This window comes from Tupaia chinensis, unplaced genomic scaffold (assembly GCF_000334495.1).
Source record: "Tupaia chinensis unplaced genomic scaffold, TupChi_1.0 Scaffold000364_1, whole genome shotgun sequence".
NCBI classification, from domain to species: Eukaryota; Metazoa; Chordata; class Mammalia; order Scandentia; family Tupaiidae; genus Tupaia; species Tupaia belangeri.
In genome coordinates, this window is record NW_006159861.1 from 1,098,268 (window position 1) to 1,119,736 (window position 21,469).

At 40.9% G+C, this 21,469-nt stretch overlaps 1 protein-coding gene across 2 annotated transcripts in view; it reads left to right on the forward strand.

Annotated features, from left to right (window-relative positions):
• The window catches only part of PRR16 (proline rich 16), a 234,207-nt gene that overhangs the window by 144,379 nt on the left and 68,359 nt on the right, over positions 1 to 21,469 (forward strand). Inside the window, exon 1 of one of the 2 annotated variants that reach the window (XM_014589594.2) lies at positions 10,676 to 10,720. The exons of the other annotated variant lie outside the window; for it this stretch is intronic. The gene's annotated coding sequence lies outside the window, so the exon portion shown is untranslated. Of the gene's footprint in view, positions 1 to 10,675; positions 10,721 to 21,469 lie in introns of those variants that run through there. 2 annotated transcript variants of the gene reach the window in all.

The window sequence follows — 21,469 nt, forward strand, 5'->3', positions numbered from 1 at the left end:
GCCCCAAATCCTGAGAATAGAGAAGGAATTGCAGTGTGCCACCTCCCGCCAGGGGGCGCGATTGGTCACTTTCCCCTTCCGTCTCTCTACAGCAAGCGCATGCACCCCTACTGCAAAACTCTTACAAAAAAAATGGTACAAAGCCCATTTTAATTAGACTTTTCCCTTTTTCCTTTAAACCAGGTTGGGTTATTGTTGGCTTATCGGCTCTTGTTTTAACCCCAAACCCTCTGAATTGATATGATATACCTATCTTCACCTCTGTTAAAAATGTCTCAAAAGTTTTCCCTTTGTTATCTGTTTATTATTCTAACAACTTGTAATAGGAATCTGGGTTATTGTAACAGTTAAACATTTTGGAAACTGAATAAAGAGTTAATGACCCATGAAATACATGCTAGCCTAGTGGGACAGAGACTAATACCGAATTATCTGATTTCCGGACTAGGTGATGAAGGAACATTTGCCACACATTAGCCCTTTATGTGTCGGACATGTGACTTCTGTCACACTCATATCACCCACACCTTTACCTACCTCTTCTGAATCTCGGCCAGCCTTTTAATTTAAATATGTTTTCCTAGAAGTGAGCACCGTTATCACTGGTTTGGTAAACTATCAAGAGTTGTGGGTTTTTTGCTTGCTTTTTGTTTTTGTTATTTGGTGTGTAACTTACTTGCTGGAGAGAGACAACAGGAGGGGGGGAGAGAGAGGGAGGCAGACAGAGAGGGAAAGGGAAAAATCACCCCCAGAGTATGGCCACACCGCAATCCATTCTCCTCTCCAGATTTTGGGCACGCACGTGTGCCAGCATGTTTTTTAAGCTGTGGAGTCAAGACTAACTGCCCGGACAGCCTTATGGGATCCAGCTGCCTTAGTCACCATGTCGGGGGCTGCCCTTGTTCTGTTTTTATAAATAATAGTAAAATATATACATAGTTATTACAGTAATTTTTAAAATTTATCACCTTTAGTCACCTGTCTTATGGTCTTAGGAAAAAATCCTGGCAAACAATACCATTTCATGTAACTAACATTTTATTTAATGTTTTGTTTAATTTAATCTGTATTATTGCCTATGAATATTTAGCCATAAAGACATCCAAATAATTAAATCATTTCCAAAATGTAGCAAATGCTTTGAGAATCCATTTGGATGGAAGATCCTTTTATTCTATTCTATTAGAAAAGGTAAGAATATTAAGTATCAATGAATTTTCTTCTATAGCTGCCTCATTGTAAATATAAAAATGTAATCTATAAATAGAGGAGCATGTTCAATTGTATCAGGAAGGTATTTGAAGCAATAAAATGTATCCAAAATTTACAACAACATTGTTCATGTAAGCAGCTGTGAAGTGCAGAGATTATATCTCAGTTTACTCACTATTCAGAGATAAACTTCTTTTACCTTTCAATGAAAAATGAAGCACTCTCAGTGTTTCATTTTTTGCCTGTTGTATTCCATGTGCAATATAGTATAATGTGTACTTTTTTTTTTACTTTTGGAGAAGAATATTTAGCTTTCTTTAAAATTTTTACAATTTTTGCTGTATAAGGACCATCAGATGCTGTAATTGTTAAATCTGCTGTATAAGGACCATCAGATGCTGTAATGGTTACATCGGTCGACTCCCAAGTAGTCAACCATGGTTCAACCAGCCGCCTAAAACTCATGTCATGCATGCCTGAAATCCCAAGAGGAAAATGGAGGAGAAGGGATTGTAGTGTGGGGGATAATTTCTTGCTTTCTGTCTCTCCCTGGTCAGCACATGTGCTGTGTAGCAAAAATCTCTCTCTCAAAAAAAAAAAAAAAAAAGGAAAGAAAGAAAGAAATTACTACTATGTAAAGAAAATTTAATTTGAGCCTTACAGAGATTTGTACATGCAGGTGGAACCAGGTCCCAGGATTGTGTTGTGAACATTGATTTTTATTATTATTGTTATTATTTTTGTTGTTGTTATTATTTAGGTTTTTGCTGTAGGACATGTGTGCTCGCCAGACAATGGGAGAGGGAGAGAGAAAGTGAGAAATCAGCCCCCCAGGAGGGGGACAGTCATAGCAAAATCTTTTCTCCTGTTGGGATTTTGGGTATGCATGCACACATGCCCAGGGATATTCTAGTTCCTTAATCAAGAACTTGAACTGCGGTTGGCCATGTGAGAGTCCAACTTCTTAGCCATCATGCCACCTACTGGCCCCTGATTGATTCTTAGTAGGGACCCTTGCTCTCTGCTGCATCAGAGCCTTGTACCATCTTCACAGTCCACTGTGGAGAGCAGCCCTTCTGAACAAACATGGTGACCTTCAGACACATGCAGAAATGCGATTCTGAGTTCCATTTGCATATCAATGAAAACATTTTAATGAGAATACACTAGCTGCCTGATAGTGCAAAGCAGTATCTCAGGAAGTCAAGTGTGTTTTTCAGATTTCTCTCCAAAAGATCAGAGAAAGCACATGGAACCAGTTGTTTTCTCATCATCAGCCTATTAACATCCGAAAACAACTGGCTTTGTATTCCCTTTCCACTTCCATCATTTTCTACCCTATATAAAACAATAAATCTGCTCCTGGCTCAGGGTTGTGGCTTTCTCCATCAGAAAAGTCAGGCCCATCCAATCCTTGCTTTTCTATACTTGTATGTCTTTGTGTGTTTATTTTTCTGTTTATTTCTAAACCATAGTTCCCCCCCACCCCCCCGCCTTCAGAAAAATGAATTCTGCCAAGAGGGTCACAGCAGTCCACCTTGATTTTGGAGTTCTTTTTGCAGTCTTCACTCCTTCACAGAGATGAGTTTCTTCACTTCCCAAGGCATATTAACGAAGATTCCCAATAACTCCTTTAAATCATCCCATTGTGTCTCTTCGTTGCAGTGCTTCATTTGTTTCTTTTCATTTGCTCCCTTGAGCTTAATATGTATATATATATGTGCTGTGTTTTAATTCTGGTGAATTCATTTTATGTAAAATAAGGAGACTCGCAAATTTGATTCATTGTGAGCTGTTCATGTTCTTGCTTAATCCCTGATGTGCCTTCTCCCATGTTCTCTGGAAACATGTCCAATGCTGTGTTTTGGACCTAAATTAATAAGAAGTGAAACTCCCAGGCTCTGGTAGCACAGGCATGGAATTTGATTTCACCTTCCCTGCATAAGTGACATTTTTTCCATATTCTCAGCTCCTTTAAATAAACCTATTCTTAAAGCAAAATTCTGTGCTTATTGTGGAAAGTAGGTTTCTAGCAGTGGGTCCCTGTGTCACCTTTTCCACTAGATTAATGCCTCTGAGTCCTTCTGTGTGGGAATGCTAAAACCAGCACTGGCATTCAGAATTTATGATAATTACATGAGTATTCAAAATAGGAGGCAGAAGTGAAGAATAGTTCATTCAAAACTATCCAACTAATACAAAAACAGTACAAAAAATATAAACCTATCTTTAAAGTGACCATTTGTTTACTGCTTAACAGTCAAAATTTTCCAGCACTGTAGTAGATAGAAAAAATGGCAAGAATACTCATTAGTGATATAATATACTATATAAAATAATTTAAACCTATGTAGGAAGGTTTCTAATAGTAGAATTCACTAATGTATTATTTTTAGTTACCAAACTGCAGTTCTTTAAGAAGTAATAATTACTAGGTCCCCACATCTCTAGATGGTATTTCATCTGTGTTCCTTCTTCCCATGATCCAGATTCTGTTTTTGTTTAGCCTGTAGAAAACAGCTGAAAATAACCTATTTCTGGTAGATTTCTGGAATATAAACTGGGGTCTTCATTCCCTTATAGTTATTTCAAAATCAGAAAGGTGTCATTCTCAAAAAAGGTCTCTCCTGCTGGTCTCAGTATTCTGTAAAGAAAATTAATCCTTGAAACTCTTTACTTTCAAAAGGGAGCTGAGTGTTCATTCCACGAAGATCATATCTTCTCAATACTTGTACTTTTCTTCCTTACCAAGGGATATTCTCTATCTTTTCAAAAGCTTTATTGAGATTTATTTTTCTTTTTTTTTCTAAACCTTAGTTTCCCCCCCCCCCGCCTTCAGAAAAATGAATTCTGCCAAGAGGGTCACAGCAGTCCACCTTGATTTTGGAGTTCTTTTTGCAGTCTTCACTCCTTCACAGAGATGAGTTTCTTCACTTCCCAAGGCATATTAACGAAGATTCCCAATAACTCCTTTAAATCATCCCATTGTGTCTCTTCGTTGCAGTGCTTCATTTGTTTCTTTTCATTTGCTCCCTTGAGCTTAATATGTATATATATATGTGCTGTGTTTTAATTCTGGTGAATTCATTTTATGTAAAATAAGGAGACTCGCAAATTTGATTCATTGTGAGCTGTTCATGTTCTTGCTTAATCCCTGATGTGCCTTCTCCCATGTTCTCTGGAAACATGTCCAATGCTGTGTTTTGGACCTAAATTAATAAGAAGTGAAACTCCCAGGCTCTGGTAGCACAGGCATGGAATTTGATTTCACCTTCCCTGCATAAGTGACATTTTTTCCATATTCTCAGCTCCTTTAAATAAACCTATTCTTAAAGCAAAATTCTGTGCTTATTGTGGAAAGTAGGTTTCTAGCAGTGGGTCCCTGTGTCACCTTTTCCACTAGATTAATGCCTCTGAGTCCTTCTGTGTGGGAATGCTAAAACCAGCACTGGCATTCAGAATTTATGATAATTACATGAGTATTCAAAATAGGAGGCAGAAGTGAAGAATAGTTCATTCAAAACTATCCAACTAATACAAAAACAGTACAAAAAATATAAACCTATCTTTAAAGTGACCATTTGTTTACTGCTTAACAGTCAAAATTTTCCAGCACTGTAGTAGATAGAAAAAATGGCAAGAATACTCATTAGTGATATAATATACTATATAAAATAATTTAAACCTATGTAGGAAGGTTTCTAATAGTAGAATTCACTAATGTATTATTTTTAGTTAAACTGCAGTTCTTTAAGAAGTAATAATTACTAGGTCCCCACATCTCTAGATGGTATTTCATCTGTGTTCCTTCTTCCCATGATCCAGATTCTGTTTTTGTTTAGCCTGTAGAAAACAGCTGAAAATAACCTATTTCTGGTAGATTTCTGGAATATAAACTGGGGTCTTCATTCCCTTATAGTTATTTCAAAATCAGAAAGGTGTCATTCTCAAAAAAGGTCTCTCCTGCTGGTCTCAGTATTCTGTAAAGAAAATTAATCCTTGAAACTCTTTACTTTCAAAAGGGAGCTGAGTGTTCATTCCACGAAGATCATATCTTCTCAATACTTGTACTTTTCTTCCTTACCAAGGGATATTCTCTATCTTTTCAAAAGCTTTATTGAGATATCTCTCACATATCCTACAATTCACCTATTTGTAGAATTCAGTGGTTTGGGAACTATTACACAATTAATGTAAAAAAAAAAACCTGTGGTTCTATATAAAACTTACTGATTTATTCATTTTACACATACAGCTGCATTCACAATGTAGTGCAACCTTTACCACTGTCTATTTCAAGACCTTTTTATTATCCTAGACTCTCTGTAATCATGAAATAATAACTCCACATTCCCTCTTCCTCCCAGCCAATGGTAACTGCTTATTTACTTTCTTAAATCAAAAAATGAAAAAAGGGATATTCTTCATTTACTTGCTTACTTTGGCTTCTTTTCAAATTATTTGGGGATCTTTGCCAAGTTATTGTAGAAACAAATATGATGATTTCAGAATTAAAAACTATTTAGCCCAACTTTCAATGAAAAGTTTCCAGATTAAAAAAAGAAATCAGTAATGCAGGCATGAAAGCAAGATTCAAGGTAATATATATGTCATCAAATTATTCCCTTTCTCTCTAGATAAAATAAGAATATCTTAGCAACTTAAAAATATTTTATTGATAATTAGATATGTGTAGTGTGTGTGTGTGTGTGTGTGTGTGTGTGTGCATGCTGCATAACAGTGTGTGTGTGTGTGTGTGTGTGTGCTGCATAACTGTTATAATTAAAAGAGAGAAATAGGGCCAGCTGGTGGGCATGGTGGTTAAGGCAGCTGGATCTCACATGGCTGGCTGTACAGTTCGAGTCCCAGATGCAGCTTGAAAAGCCCTATGGGTTCCTGTGTGTGTGCTCAAGATCCCAAGAAGAGAATGAAGAAGAAGGCATTGTGGTGTGACTATCCCTCCAGAAGATGATTTCTCACTTTCCCTCTCTCTTTCTCTCTCTCTCTGCTAATCTTCTGCAAGCACATGTGCCCTGTAGCAAATTTTTAAAAATTTTTGAAAATAATAAATATTTATTACAATGCTGACTCACACGTTACTGACTATGGTTCAAGTCTTGGACCTGGTGGCTTGAAAATCACACTGGGCATGTGTGGGTGCATGCCTAAGATCCCTGGAGGAGAATGGAAGAGAAGGGATTGTGGCATGGCCCTCCTCCCTGTGGGGTGATTTCTCACTTTCCTTTTCACTGTCTCTGTCTCTGTCTCTTTCTCTCTCAGGCAAGCACACACACCCTAAGGCAAACATGTCTAAAATAATAATAATTTTAAAAGAAAGAGAGAAAAATTAAAATATCACTTTTATTATCTGAAAACCTTCACCCCATTTTCTTTCCACCTCTGTGGACTGTTTTTAGGATAGTAATGTTTTAAACTGTGTGGCAAGCTGCCATGGTTTCAGTCCGGACCCCATGGCCTCACAGTTACCTTTCGCACTGCACTTAGCTATCCAAATTCTCTGGCCTCACTGAAGTGCGAGGCTTTGGCCTCGTGGTACCATCCCACCCTGCCCATGTTCCGTAAATGAGAACCTTGCAGGTCTGCCACAGTTCAATCCCAGACGTCTCCAGCAGCCAACTCGGGCTCATTTTAGCACCTTGAACCATGTTGCTGCAAGGACAGGTGGAAAAGTGGTCCTTTCTAAGTTCTGTGTGGATGTGCGGTGGTGGAGGGCTCCTCTGACAGGGCCCATCTGACTGCTGGGGCTGGCTGAGTACACTCCCTTGCACTGCGAAGCTACTGGTCCAGATGGAATACAGCCGGGAGATAGTCTATCTCAAAACTGCTCTCTTCCTTTATTACAGCCGTGAGTCCTGATATGGCGACATGGCTATTTAGTTTTCAGGGTGTAGTCATCAGAGTTAAACACATTTTAAAACTGAAAAAGAGTTTCTATATATACATGTTATTTGATTATTTTTGAAAATATGCTGTGTTGTGCTCTAAAATGCCAACAAATGTAACTTTATTGCATTATTCAGTGTTTTATATATATATATATATATATGTGTGTGTGTGCGCGCGTGTATATATATATATATATATATATATATATATATATATACACACAAACATGTGTGCACCCCCTGGTGAGGGTTCTGAGCAAAGCCTGCATGTGGTGGTTCCTCAGACATGGGAGGCACGCACTACAGTTATGTGCATGAATGTGTACATCACACGTGCTACACTGCATCTTCCCCAAGTCTAGGTGAAGTGAAGGAAACCCAGCAATTTAGCATCAGGTTCAAAAGAAGGGTGACTTTTTTTTTTTCTTTTTGGTTTTTGGCATAGGGTGTGTGTGCTTGCTGGAGAGAGACAGAGACAGGGAAAGTGACAAGTCACCCCCCTCTAGGGAGATGGCCATAGCACAGTCCCTTCTCCTCCATTCCCCCGTTGGGATTATGGGCACACATGCACAAGTGCCTGGCATGATTTTCAGGCCACCAGGAGTGGGACTTGAACCATTGTCAGCCATGTGGGAGTCTAGTGCCTTAACCACCACGCCACTTGCTGGCCTTAAAAAGGTCATATTTTGTTATTTAATTGATTTTCTGAGCAATCACAAAATGTACAATTAAAATGTGTATTGATAAATGAATTTATTTTTTTAGGTTTTTGGCATAGCATATGTGCAGCTGCTGGACAGAGACAGAGGGAAAGTGAGAAATCACCCCCAGGGAGAGGGCTATGCTGCAATTTCTTCTCCATTCTATTCTCGGGATTTGGGGCACACACGCATGTGCACCTGGTGTGATTTTTCAATTCTCTGGTTTTGGGACTTAAACTGTGGTCAGCCATGTGGGAATCCAGCATCTTAGTCACTAGACCACCTTTTGGCCCTGAAATATTTAATTTTATAGTGACATTTTATCATTGCTTTTATTTGGTCCCACTTAGATTGAAATTACCTTAAACTTGAAGTTCATACATTTCTTGTTTTGTTTTGTTTTCTTCCTCTTAATTCTTGAAATGCATTATTTTGTTCTATGAGAGGTCATGCTTTGTATTTTTTAAAAAAAATAATTCTTTACACATGTTGCTGAAATTCATGACTTAATTCTCACAAAAGCATTACCTAATCATTTACATGTAGGTTTTCATTTGAGATTCAATAAATATTACATCATCCAAAATTTTAGTATTTCATTTAAATCTATACGATTGTATTACATATAGCATCCATTATGTAATTCAAGTCAAATTGTTTTGGGGGGAGAGGTTTTTTTGCTATAGGGCATGTGTGCTCACCAGAAAGACAGAGAGAGAGAGGACAGAAAGCAAGAAATCACCTCCCAGGGGAGATGGGCATACCACAATCCCTTCTCCTCCATTCTCCTCTCGGGATCTTGGACACACATGCCTGGTGTGAGTTTAAGCCACCAAGCCTGGGACTTGAACCACTGTCGACTACATTAGAGTCCAGTGACATAACCATTATGCCATCTGCTGGCCCAAAATTTCTTAGCATTTATTTATTATTCATTTATTTTTTAGGGAGACTTTTGCTACTGGACATGTGCACTCGCCAGAGATGCAGAGAGAGATAGAGAGAGAGAAAGTGAGAAAAGAGCTCTCAGAGTGGATGGCCACACTACAATCCATTCTCCATTCTCCTCCAGGGATCTTGGGCACACACAAACACACACCCGCTGTGATTTTCAGGCCACTGGGTCTGGGATTCAAGCCACATTCGGCCATGTAGTTGTCCAGCACCTTAACCACTACAGCACCTGCTGGCCCCAAACTTCTCACATTAGTCTTTTAGGCTTTGGGGGGGGGGCTTCTTTCTAATTTCAACAACACAGTGATATGTTGGTATTCTTTTTTTTTTTTTTTTTTGAGAGGTTTTTGCTATAGGGTGTGTGTGCTCGCCAGACAGACAGACAGAGACAGACAGAAAGCGAGAAATCACCCCCCGGGAGTATGGCCATGCCGCAATCCCTTCTCCTCCATTCTCCTCTTGGGATCTTGGGCACGCACGCACACGCGCCCAGCGTGAGTTTTAAGTCACCGGGTCCGGGACGCGAACTGTGGTCGACTACGTGGGAGTCCAGCAACATAACCATTATGCTAACTGCTGGTTCCCGATATGTTGGTATTTAATAAATACTTTTCTGTAAGGCAGTAAGACACCATGTAGGTGATGACCACTCAAGTATGACTGAACCCTGCACTTCATTCTTTGTACCAAGGTACTTGGCTCATTTAAGAAATCTGGACTGAGATCTTAATAGCCCTCTGCTGTTTAGCCTAAGAGCTGGCTTTAATTAAGTGTGTTTAGCCAATAAACAAATCTCCTTTGATTCCCAAAGGCTGGTGTTATAAAGATGAGTAAGAAGTTATCACATCCCTGAAGGAACTTTTAGTGCAGCCAGTTAGATAATGATTAGCATTTGAATAGCGCTTTCCTTAGGAAGCACTTTCACACGCGTGGATGTTTGTAGTTTGTGGGGTATGGGGGTTTCAGTTTGATTCCTAAGCTGGCTTAATACACAGACAGCTTTTCTTTCTGTAACTAGACGTGACCTTGTACATGTGACGCAGTTGGCGAATGTGTGTCATTGCTCATAGGAGACAAGATAACACAGCAATGTCAGCATACACCTCTCCGGATTCCCGATTCCTGAAAGCTCTATTCAGCATTCTGTTCGTACACTGTGGGTTTATTGCACCTTAGAGTTGGAAGGATAAGCAAAAGCTCAGGGTGGAGTTACCAAAGCGGATCGTAGATGTTAATTATGCCAAGACCAAGAATGTGAATATACCTTTGTCAAGAACTCGGGTTAGTACTTGCCCTTTAACACATTCGGATCATTTCCTGTTATCTCCTAATATCCAATGCCAAATAGAAAGTTCAGACGTTTTCCTTCTAAAATGAACACTAATATTCTGAATAATTGAAATAGAGTTTAGTCATGTACTTGTAACATTTACCTGATAATTTTCCAACCGTTTCTACTTTGGCTTGGTTATCGTTGTCTGAGACTATGTTTAGAATACACGAGGCGAATGAAGGAAGGAATTGTTGGGCTTGCCGTTGGCAGGAAAGTTCTGTTGCTGAATAAGATCACAAGTTATGGCTGAATGGGTTGGTAATAGCTTATTCCACCGTACTGAGCCAGACAACCTGAGCCAATCCACACATCAGAATCTACACCGTCAGAGTGGAGAAAGCACTGGCAGTATGACGCTGGGGAAACCTGACAGCACACGCAGAATTTGGCTCTTGGACTTAGCCGTGAGGATGAATGTTGGTTTCCAGCTCTTGCCGCTTGGTCTGGTGCTGTGTTGCCAGGAGAATATTTGACATCTAGATGAAAGGCAAGGCTTAAATGCTGACTTCAGCATTCTCCAGAGTATTTGAAGAACCTGCCTCCGTGTAGATTCTGACATGCATTGTTCCCGCAGTGTTCTTCCAAGTTAGTAACAGAACCAACAGCAAACATTGGTAAGCACTTGTTTATATGCTTTGAAAGGATTAAATCCTGGCTGACCCATGGCCTGATGGTTAAGGGAGGTAGATTCCATGTGACTGACTGCACAATTTGTGGTCTGAGCCCAGGAGCTTGAAAACCACATCAGGCGCGTGCGTGTTGTCTGTGGGTGCCCAAATCCCCAAAAGAGGGGCAAGGGATTGCAGCATGACCAATCCATAAGGTGGGGAGAGCTTTCTCCCTCCCCTCTCTGCCCTCGTTTCTCTCTGGGAAGCACAAGCGCTCTCTGGCAAATAAAAAAAAAAAAAGTGTTAAATCCTTTCCAGATATTAGCTCATGTAATTCTCTACGAAGCTCTTACTCTGTGGAGCTGTTACTTACAGGGAAGTGAGCACCTCGCCAGGGATTACCCACACAGGCGTCTGACTATAGAAACCACACTGGCACCTCCATTCTCACAGTGTTGTGATGTGGAGACTCAACAGTACCCAAGAGACAAATCGATATTACATTCCACACGCTCTAAAGGCTTTTGAAATAGGCTTATTTATTTATTTATTTAGCTAAAGGGGATGTGTGCTCGCAGGAGAGAGACAAAGGGAGAAGGAAACCGAGAAAGCACCCCCCTCCCCAATGGGAGATGGCCGTCCTTTCTCTTCCATTCTCCCCTCTGGATTTTGGCCACGCATGCACACGCAGCCAGTATGGTTTTCACGCCTCTGGGTCTGGAACCCAAACTGTGCAGTGAAGACCTTGTGGGATCCAGCCACCTTCACCACCACAGCGCCAGCTGGCCCTGAATGGGCTGTTTTATTTTTTTTCAAGTAAAGATTTCTTTGGATAGAGAGGGTGGAACATGGGTATGGAAATTCCTCCAGAAGTACTAACATAGAGACCGTGTAGTTGATCATTTCATTGCTTTTCTAGTCTTGAGTCTCTGGTTTTGTCAATACTTCTAGGATTTTTCAGTGTAAGTTTAATGTGAAAAGTGATTAGAAAATTTGATTGCTCTCATTTTTGACTGTTTATTTTGTTAAATATTCTAATCATAAAATTAGTTTTGAGTGATAATTAGTGTCTGCATGATTCTGTTCATTAGATTATTTTTAATTACTGTTTTGCATTCATACTTTGTAGGTTATCATTAACACAAATGTTTCTTAAAATCTGAGCTTATGTAATGAAAATGGCTCTGGCATCATTTTCTTTCTTGTGTCCCCAACAACTACAAAGGTTTCTAGCAAATTGTGTTCAATAGGTATTTGTCAAATGCATTCGTGAGTGAATGAATGGTAACATGCAATGCCTTAAACATACCAAATATGTAATTTTGCTTTTCTTTATGAAATATTCAAGATTATTGTTGATGGGTGAAAATCAGTAATAATACAAAAAGCCTCAAGAGCAGAAGAAACTATGCTTGTTTTCAACCCTGCCCTAAGCCGGTTCCTGTGAGCTCCTGAAGGGCACTTCCATTCGTTTCTGCACTCCTTGTGTGGTCACAGGGTAGTGCTCCCTCAGTAGCTAAGAAAGGATGAGTGAGTAACTGAGCAAATGGAATCATTTTGGCTCTCTTCCTTGTATCCATACCTAGTGCGAAAACTGCAGTGTCTGGGAGCAAGTTATCCAAGATACAGGGCAGGACTGAGGGGCTGTGTATGACTGGCATGCAAAATTTAGCCTTTGTGCATCCCATGCAACCACACAGGCAATGAGCTTCAACTACCCTTTGAAACTTAGATCCTGTAGTATCGCCACCAGAAGATCCCTCAGCCTCTGCTGTGACACCTCCTTTGTCACTCTCATTGCGTGTAGTCCTTGGTTCCTTCCCTCAGGTTAGCTCAGCACATTGGAATCTCATACAAACTTAGGTTTCCTGAGGCCAGGTACCCTTCAAATAGTCGGAGATAGCACCCTCAGTTCTGAAGGCTGTTCTATACGAAGAGTGTTCCTATCTGTCTGTAATGTGCTCAGTTGCCCTGTCTCTTCCTGATGACTGTGCTGAGAGCTGTTTCTATGACGAAAACTCATTATGCATCAATACTAAACAGTACTGAATAGCAAATTGGTGTTACTCTCCAGGAAGTTTCCTGTGGTCTGCTGTGGTATTCTGTTCACAGGAAGAACAGGTGCTCAGTGGACATTATTGCAGGCTTGACTGATCAGCTGCCCTGCACTCCGAGTTCTTTTTTTGGGGAGAGGTTTTTGCTACAGGGCGCATGCGCTCACCAGACAGACACAGAGAGACAGAGAGACAGAAGGCAGAAAATCACCTCCCCCCCAGGGGGGATGGCCATGTTGCAATCCCTTCTTCTCCATTCTCCTCTCAGGATCTTGGGCACGCACGCACACGCCCCCCCGGCGTGAGTTTCAAGCCACCAGGTCCAGGACGCGAACTGCGGTCGACTACATGGGAATCCAGCGACATAGCCTTTACGCTAACTGCTGGTCCCTACACTTGGAGTTCTTAGCTTTCTTTCCCTCACTCAGTGCAGCTCGTAGATGCATTTCCTTTAGACATGTCCACTCCTCCTTTCCTGCATCTGTGCACATTTTCCCAGCATACCCTGTCCCTTCATACCCATGGCCCTACTCCATTTGTAACCTCCTGCGCCTTGTTCAGTGTGTTTTGGAAAGTCTAAAATAAATATACTATTTTTAAAAGTTCTCTGATATTTTTTAAACAGAAGCTCCATAACCTCCTCCCACCTCCCCACACGGTGAAACAGGGAAACGGTGCTGCAGGCAGGCAGTGAGCAGGACGGCAGGGAAGGCCCGAGAGGTCAGACTGCACAGCAGCACTCAGTGTTCATAAGCCGCATGCAAGTCCGACATATCACCTGTTATTTAAAACATACAGGAAAATTACAGTGAACATGAAATCTCTGAATATTGAAGTTATAAATAATGACCATGAATAACACGACTAGCAATCATACTAGTTATGATCATATATATTGGTGTATTTTAAATCTGTGTTTTATGTTTTAATTCTACAGAAGAAAATAAGTATAATATCATGAATTTATCAATGTTTTCTTGGTTCATAGAACTTCAAATATATATATATGTATATATGTGTGTATATATATATATATATACACACACACACACACACACACACACTCACACACACACACACATATATATATATAGGACCATTTGTTAATTTGCAGGATTTTACTTCCAAGGTGTCAGAATTAATGAGTTAGAATATCCAAATTTTGGGGGGACTGGCAGTTAGCATAATGGCTGTGTCGCTGGACTCCCATGTAGTCGACCGCGGTTTGAGTCCCGGACCTGGTAGCTTAAACTCATACTGGATGCGTGTGTGCATGCGTGCCCAAGATCCCGAGAGGAGAATGGGGAGAAGGGATTGTGGCGTGACCATCCCCCCTGCTGGGGTGATTTCTCACTTTCTCTCTCTCTATGTCTCTCTCTCTGGCGAGAGCACGCACCCTATAGCAAAAACCTCTCCTAAAAAAGAAATCCAGGTATTTTTTGGTGAACAAAATTCTGTAGCTTCGTAATTTCTCTTTTATCTAAATTGGCTACAGAAAATGCATTTTAGCCATTAAAAATCCAAACTTTCATAGGAGATATGAACACTTAAAAATTAAACATTAAGCCCATGTTCACTTTTCTTTTTAAAGACTGATTTGTGGTGCACAGGACTCATTCATAATTCAGGGGCAGTCTTGGTTACACCATATGTGACGGTAGAAGGGCTATTAACTTTAACAGCTGTGAATTTCTAACGAAGGGAAAACACGCACCGTCAAGGTCAGCGACAGTCTTCCATAGTAGTTTTCTATTTTCCCGTCATAAAAAGCTGCCAATGTGTATTTTACTACTCTTAGGCTTTTTCTGCATAGGAAAGAATATGGGTTTATTGCCCATTTAGCTCTGATGCTTCTAGAATGAAAATTTAAATTAATTTAGGACTCGGTTACTATTTCTGTCACATATAGATACTGAATTTTTCCACATCTAGGTAAAATCTGAAAGATGCCATGATTATAGAATTATAAGAACTGAAGTATGAACTTAATTTATCTAAAACTAAACATAGAAGATTTCCAGTGTAATATTGAGTATTAGATCTATATTGGCGTGTTTTCAGTCATTATTATTTTTTAAATCAGTTACTGCTTTTTGTCATGTTTCTAGGAGCACTCCATTTGAAATGCATTCCTATAGTGTCACTTTTGTAGTTGAGGGTCTGTTAAGTCACCTCTAATGCTGTACATGTTAGGTAAATTCCATAAATAGTGAACTTTTCAGTTGTGGGATTACGTTTTTATCTAATCAATGTTATGTAATTATGTTTTTAACAGTTTATTAGGAGCTGTGTTGTGAACCAGATCTTCACTGTAATGTATTCACTTTGTTTTAAGAAGAGGGAATGTTATTTGAAATTTAGCTATACTTAACTTCTCAATCACATTCTGCTTTGGAGGTATTAAGAAAGAAGTTGTACACATTATGTAAAATGGAAAAAAATTAATGTTGAAAGGAAAGTAAGGGTAAATTGTTGATGGATCATAACAGGATAAAGTGAGAAAAGTATATTAAAACATCTGTCTATATCTATTATGGATAGCCAAGACCCGTGGAGAAATACTCAGAATTAAGTTTTCTTTCCTTTTTCATAAATAATGTGTTTTCACCATTTAACTAGACAATATATTCAGTATTACATTATGTTGTGGGGAGAATGTAAGACCAGAAACTAACATTTCTTAATGTTAAAGTTGTGATAGTTGGGGCCAGCAGATGGTTTAGCGGTTATGTCACTGGACTTCCACATGGCCAACCCCAGTTCGAGTCCTGGACTCAGTGGCTTGAAAATCACACTGGGTATGTGTGCTTGTGTGCTCAAGACCCCAGGACAAGGGAGGAGAAATGATTGTGGCATGGCCATCCCCATTGGGGGGGGGGGGGTTGATTTCTCATTTCCCCTCTCACTATCTCTGTCTCTCTCTCTCTCTCCCCCTCTCTGGTGAGTGAACACACTCTAAAGCAAAAAAGGAATTATGATGGTGTACAGTCAGATGGCATCTTTTTCTAATTTTTATTTATTTATTTATTTTTTGAGCAGTTTTTGCTATAGGGCACGTGTGCTCGCCAGGAGGACAGAGAGACAGAAAGCGAGAAATCACCCACCAGGGGGGATAGCCACACTGCAATCCCTTCTCCTCCATTCTCCTCTTGGGATCTTGGGCATGTATGCACACGCGCCTGGCCTGAGTTTCAAGTCACCAGGTCCGGGACTTGAACTGCGGTCAACTACATGGGATTCCAGCAACATAGCCATTACGCTAACTGCTGGTCCCAGTTGGCATCTTTTTTCATGTACAGGCATTAGGAAGGCATGGATGATACTCCTGTTGTTCTTTGATGAAAATTTGGTGCTGAAATGGCTGCGTGTTCAGGAGCACCTTTCACACATATTATACAACGCCCCCCACATCCTCCTCCACTCTGCTCTACCCTGTAGATTGCTGGTTTACCTATCAGACAGTGACCAAACGGCCGAAACTCAGATAGAATATTTCTAGAAAAAAATAATTCAAATTTAAATATTTAACTGTTTCAACTTCATGTAGTAGATTAAAAGTAATGAGTCCACTCTTGCCATAATTATAAAATTTACTAGGAAAAAATACAGAGTTTAACAGTGTCTTTTTATAATCATATGAACTAGACCTGTTTAGAATATTAGAAGTATTCACTGCATTGACTTAAAAAGTAAAACCCAGCATTGAATGTGGCTATTGATTTGTAATTACATTCCTAGGTCTAAGGATTAAAAAAAAAATATCATAGACCAATTGTCACTTACGATGGTTTGTTAGCATGCTAGTAAAAACTATATACCCAAATAAAAGGGAAGTAGGGAAATTGGAGGGACTGATGAATCTCCACAGTAGGAAAATGTTTCCTAATTTAAAATATTTTTAAAAACAGTCTTCTGATATCTTTACCATTGTTTTTCAAACAAAAAGTTTAAACTAATCTAGCAAAAAAAAAAAAAATTAAAATTTGCCAGGGAGCATGTGTGCTCACCAGAGACAGAGAGAGAAAGACAGGGAAAGTAAGAAAGCACCCCTGTGGGGAACAGTCATGCCACACTCACTTCTCCATTTTCCCCTCCTTCATAGATTTTGAGCATGTGCCCAGGTGATTTTCATGCCGCTGGGTCTGGGACCTGCATCATGCTGTCAGCATTTTCCCCTTTTGTTTCCTCTTTGTCAGTAAATCACTGCTACCCAGCAGGTGGCTTGGGGCCAAACTCTGAGCATCTTTCTTTCTTCTTCCTCTTTTCTCAGTCCTCACATCCTGTCCTTGAGAAGGTTTGTCAAGGGCCGGCCTGGTAGCCTGGGCATGTGGAGCCGGGTCCGCCATGGCCAACCGTGGTTCGAATTCCAGCCCTAGTGACTTGAAGAACACACTGGGTGCGTGTGCCTGCGTGCCCCAAATCCTGACAGGATGGAGAAAGGGAAGAGAAAAGTGGCAGCGTGGCCATGCTCCGTTGAGGGGTTCTCACTCTCATTCTGGTGAGCACGTGAACCCCCTGGCAGGTAAAAAGGGTTTAAAAGGAAATTTTGTTCAATCTGCCTCCAAAATAGATCTTGAATTCTTCTTTCTCCATTTTCACTACTCTTAGGTTACCCAACCTCATCTTTTAATGAGGCTGCCCTTCCATGAATCCCTAATCAGACTCTGCTTTCCTTTAAATCTTTTTCCTTTTCCTCAGAGCAGTAAAAACAGTGTGAAAGGATCCATGTCTTACAACATTTCAAACTTTTAAAACATTTCAAACTTCTGAGCTTCCCATTGCCACTGGTGCCGTCATCGTTCTTTTTTTTTTTTTTTTACGGGCTTTTTGTTTATTTTTTTTTTTTTTTTTATAGAGGTTTTTTTTTTTTCATTGTAGGGCGCATGCGCTCGCCAGACAGAGAGAGACATAGAGACAGAAAGCGAGAAATCACCCCCCAGGGGGGATGGCCACCCTGCAATCCCTTCTCCTCCATTCTCCTCTCGGGATCTTGGGCACGCACACACACACGCCTGGCGTGAGTTTTAAGCCACCGGGTCCGGGACACGAACCGCGGTCAACTATGTGGGAGTCCAGCGACATAGCCATTACGCTAACTGCTGGTTCCCCCCGTCATCGTTCTTGCCTGGGCCATCTCCCTCGTGACCTCTCCCCTGGGAGTACCTTGTGACCCATCCCCTGTGATCTCTTCTGGCCCCGGACCACGTCACGTCAGGCTGAGACCCTCCTGGCCACCATACTCTACCACGGACACTGCGCCTTGGGCTCCTTGGGCCCCCCGAGCTCGTTCTGTTTGGTGGCCTTCGCACTTAGTGTGCTGGTGGCCAGCTCCTTCTACTCTGTTAGCTCCCCTGCACACGTCACCTTTTATAGAGGTGTTTTTGCTGACCTGTGACCCGAGGCTTACCTGTTCAGGTGCGTCCATCCCCTCCCACTCGAGCTCCTCGTCTCCAGGTACAGCCGTCTCTCAGGGTACTCTGGTGTTTCTGTAGGGTCCCCATTTCCTAGGCTATCTCGATCACGTGTTTGTTTCCTTGTTGACTCTCCTCCTGCCTCATGGACACTCAAGAGCCTAGGTCTCACTGTCCTTTTGTCCCCAGTCGTCAATACCTAGAGAAGTGGTGTCATAAGTATGGATGGGGTGAAGGGGACACTCCGGCTTGGTGTTTCCTTTTCATCTTCAGAGGTTTTAGAGAGGTTACCAAGAGATGACAAAGCGGCAGAGAGCTGAGGAAACGTCTTACTCATTCCTCTGATATTGGCTTCTGACAGAAAAGTTAGACAAGTGTGGCTTTTTTTAGAATTCGGCCTTCCATATTTTAGCTACCTCTCACACTCTTTAAATCTTTTTTGCATGATTTCCTTTTTGTTCTTTAAAAGGCTGTGTGTCAAAATAGAATGTGATTTGCAGAAGCTTCATGGTAGCTCTTTGGCAAGCATGCAGTAGGGAGAAAGAACAGTGAAAACGTGCACTCTCCACTTACAAACAAGACACACTTTATATCTTGGGATTAAGGAGTAATGTTGGACTAATCCTTCCATAGAAAATGGAAGGTAGTGTGGAACAGTGCTTTGACTGCAGACGCACTTTGTTATTTTCAACTACTTACAGATAAACCATTTAAAAATGTGCTGTCGCTGCAGTTCCTTTAGAATAAAGAAGAAGAAAAAAAAATCTTGTAGCCGTCAAACTCCTTAGTGAAAGGAACATGAGACATGAAAGTCTAGAAAGGTTTTATTATGGCAAATGTATCAAGAGTTAACATAAACACATTCTGATGAATAAATCATATCTACCATTCCTAGATTTCGATTGGTAGTTTCATGTGGTTATTATCTGTCCTGGTCCCTGCTTATTCACATGGATTCTACAATGTAAATGATCTGACTACCCGGAATACAGTGGGAGGCAGTTTGGCATAATGAGGAAATTATGGATTTTGGGGGCCAGCAGGTGGTGTGGTGGTTGAGGGGCGCTGGACTCCCACATGGCTAACTGCAGTTTGCGTCCCAGACCTGGCAGCTTGCCTTCTCACGTTCCCTCTCTGTCTCTTTCTCTCTCTGTTACTTTGGTCAAACTGAAATAAATAACTAACTAAATAAGCAAATTTAAATGAAATAATTCTTAAAAAAAAAAAAAAGCAGAATGTGAATTCTGGATGTGCAACGCGTGTATTGAAAACCAACTTTACCTCTTATTAACTGTGTGCCTGGGAGCATTACTCAGTTTCTTTCTTCTGTAAAATAAGGATAAATTAATAAAATACATGCCGAAGGTTTTCTTTTTTAAGCATTAAATGTGTTAGTGTTTGCTGATATTACTGCTGATACTACCATTTTTTTTTAAGGTTTTTGCCATAGGGCATATGTGCTCACTGGAAAGAGACAAAGAGAGGGAAAAGGAGAAATCACCTCCCCCCCAGGAGGGATGACCACACTGCAGTTCCTTCTCCTCCATTCTTCTCTTGGGATTTTGGACCTGTAAGCACACATGCGCAACATGATTTTCAAGATACCGGGTCCAGGACTCGAACTGTGGGTCTCCCATGTGGAAGTCCAGCGTGTCAACCACCATACCATCTATTGACCTCATTCTCTCACTCTGTTACCATCTTTCCTTTGTCATCCATCACAAAGGTTATTAGAATAAAGTTTCAGTAGAAGGGTAAGAAACAATTGTATTATTATTTTTTTAAATCATCTTATTCCTTTTTTTTTTTTTTAGAGAGAATTTTGCTATAGGGCACGTGCACTAACAAGAGAGACAGAGAAACAAAAAATGAGAAATCACCCCCCAGGAGATATGGCCATACCACAGTCTCCTCCATTCTCCTCTTGGGATTTTGAGTATACACATGTATACACACCTAGTGTGAGTTTTTATCTGCCAGGTCCTGTACTCAGACCATGGTCAGCTCCATGGGATTTTAGTGATGTCATCATTACCATCTGCTGATCCAATTAATTTGTTACAGATTGGTTAGACATCTAGAGTGGTGCTTTCCAGTGTAGGTAGGTACCTGTTCAGGTGTGTTTGCCATAGGGCATGTGTCCCGTCCCACTCAGTAGACAAACAGACTCGAGAATTTAAAAATTTGAGAAATGCTAAGTTAAACAAGTTCAGCAAGGCTCCAAATACAGCAGGGCTTTTTATGACCAGCAAAATATTGATAAGGAGAGATATGTTAGCTGATTTAGTCGCACCACATTGCCAACTATATCACATCACTTTGTGCTTATAAAATCTGCCTAGTACTTTGCTCTCCAGAACCCTAGTCATATACAATCCATCTCTGATCCTTTAGCCTATTGTTCAAAATAACAGATACTTAGTGAGCACTGATCAGTTCTGCAGAGCCATGGTAGATATCGTAGCTGGGTGTTTAAGCACTCACATACTGTCATCTTACAACATTCTTCAGTATCAGCGTGTAGTGAGTTGAAAGTCCAAGCAGCAGTGTTGAAGATGTGACTTGGGACTGACGCATTGTCCTAGTCCACGATGTGCATCGGCCGGCACCACCCGTTGACTGGGCGGGGAAAGAATGACTCCACACATACCAGACCCGTTTTTACTGCTCCCAAGCCCATCATTTTTCACTCCTAGCTTCAAGCTTTGTGAGAAAAAAATTAGGGGAGTATTAAAGATTATTTCACTCTTGTGCTGGCTGGCCATACATCAAAGCGAAAGACCGGAGCCCGGCACTGCTCTGCAAAGGTCTAATCAGACTCTGATGTCCCTCCAAGTTTCGCTTCCCGAGAACGTTCTGGATGGCACAGCTCCCGATGCTAAAAGCCTTCCAGCTCGGCCTGCTTCTCAGGGACTCAGCCACCTACCGCTGAAGAAAGGTTTGCCCAAAGCGCACAACTCTTTTAAAAGGGGATCTCATAGAACTAGAGAGTACAGCGGTGGTTCCCTGAGGCCAGGGTGCTCAGAGGGGCAGGGAGGCTGGGGAGACATTGAGAAAGACATGTACTGATAACTGGGGCAGTGAGTTCCACAGATCTGCTGTACCGCATGGGGACTGTGCTGAGTGTCTCCACCTGTCATGTGCTCTTGAGAAATGCTGAGAGAAAATATTACAAAAAAAACTACGCTATGAGATAACACCTTCATTCATTAGCTACATTTAACCATTTCACAATATATATGTGTGTGTTTGTGTGTATGTGTGTGTGTGTGTATGTGTATATATATATA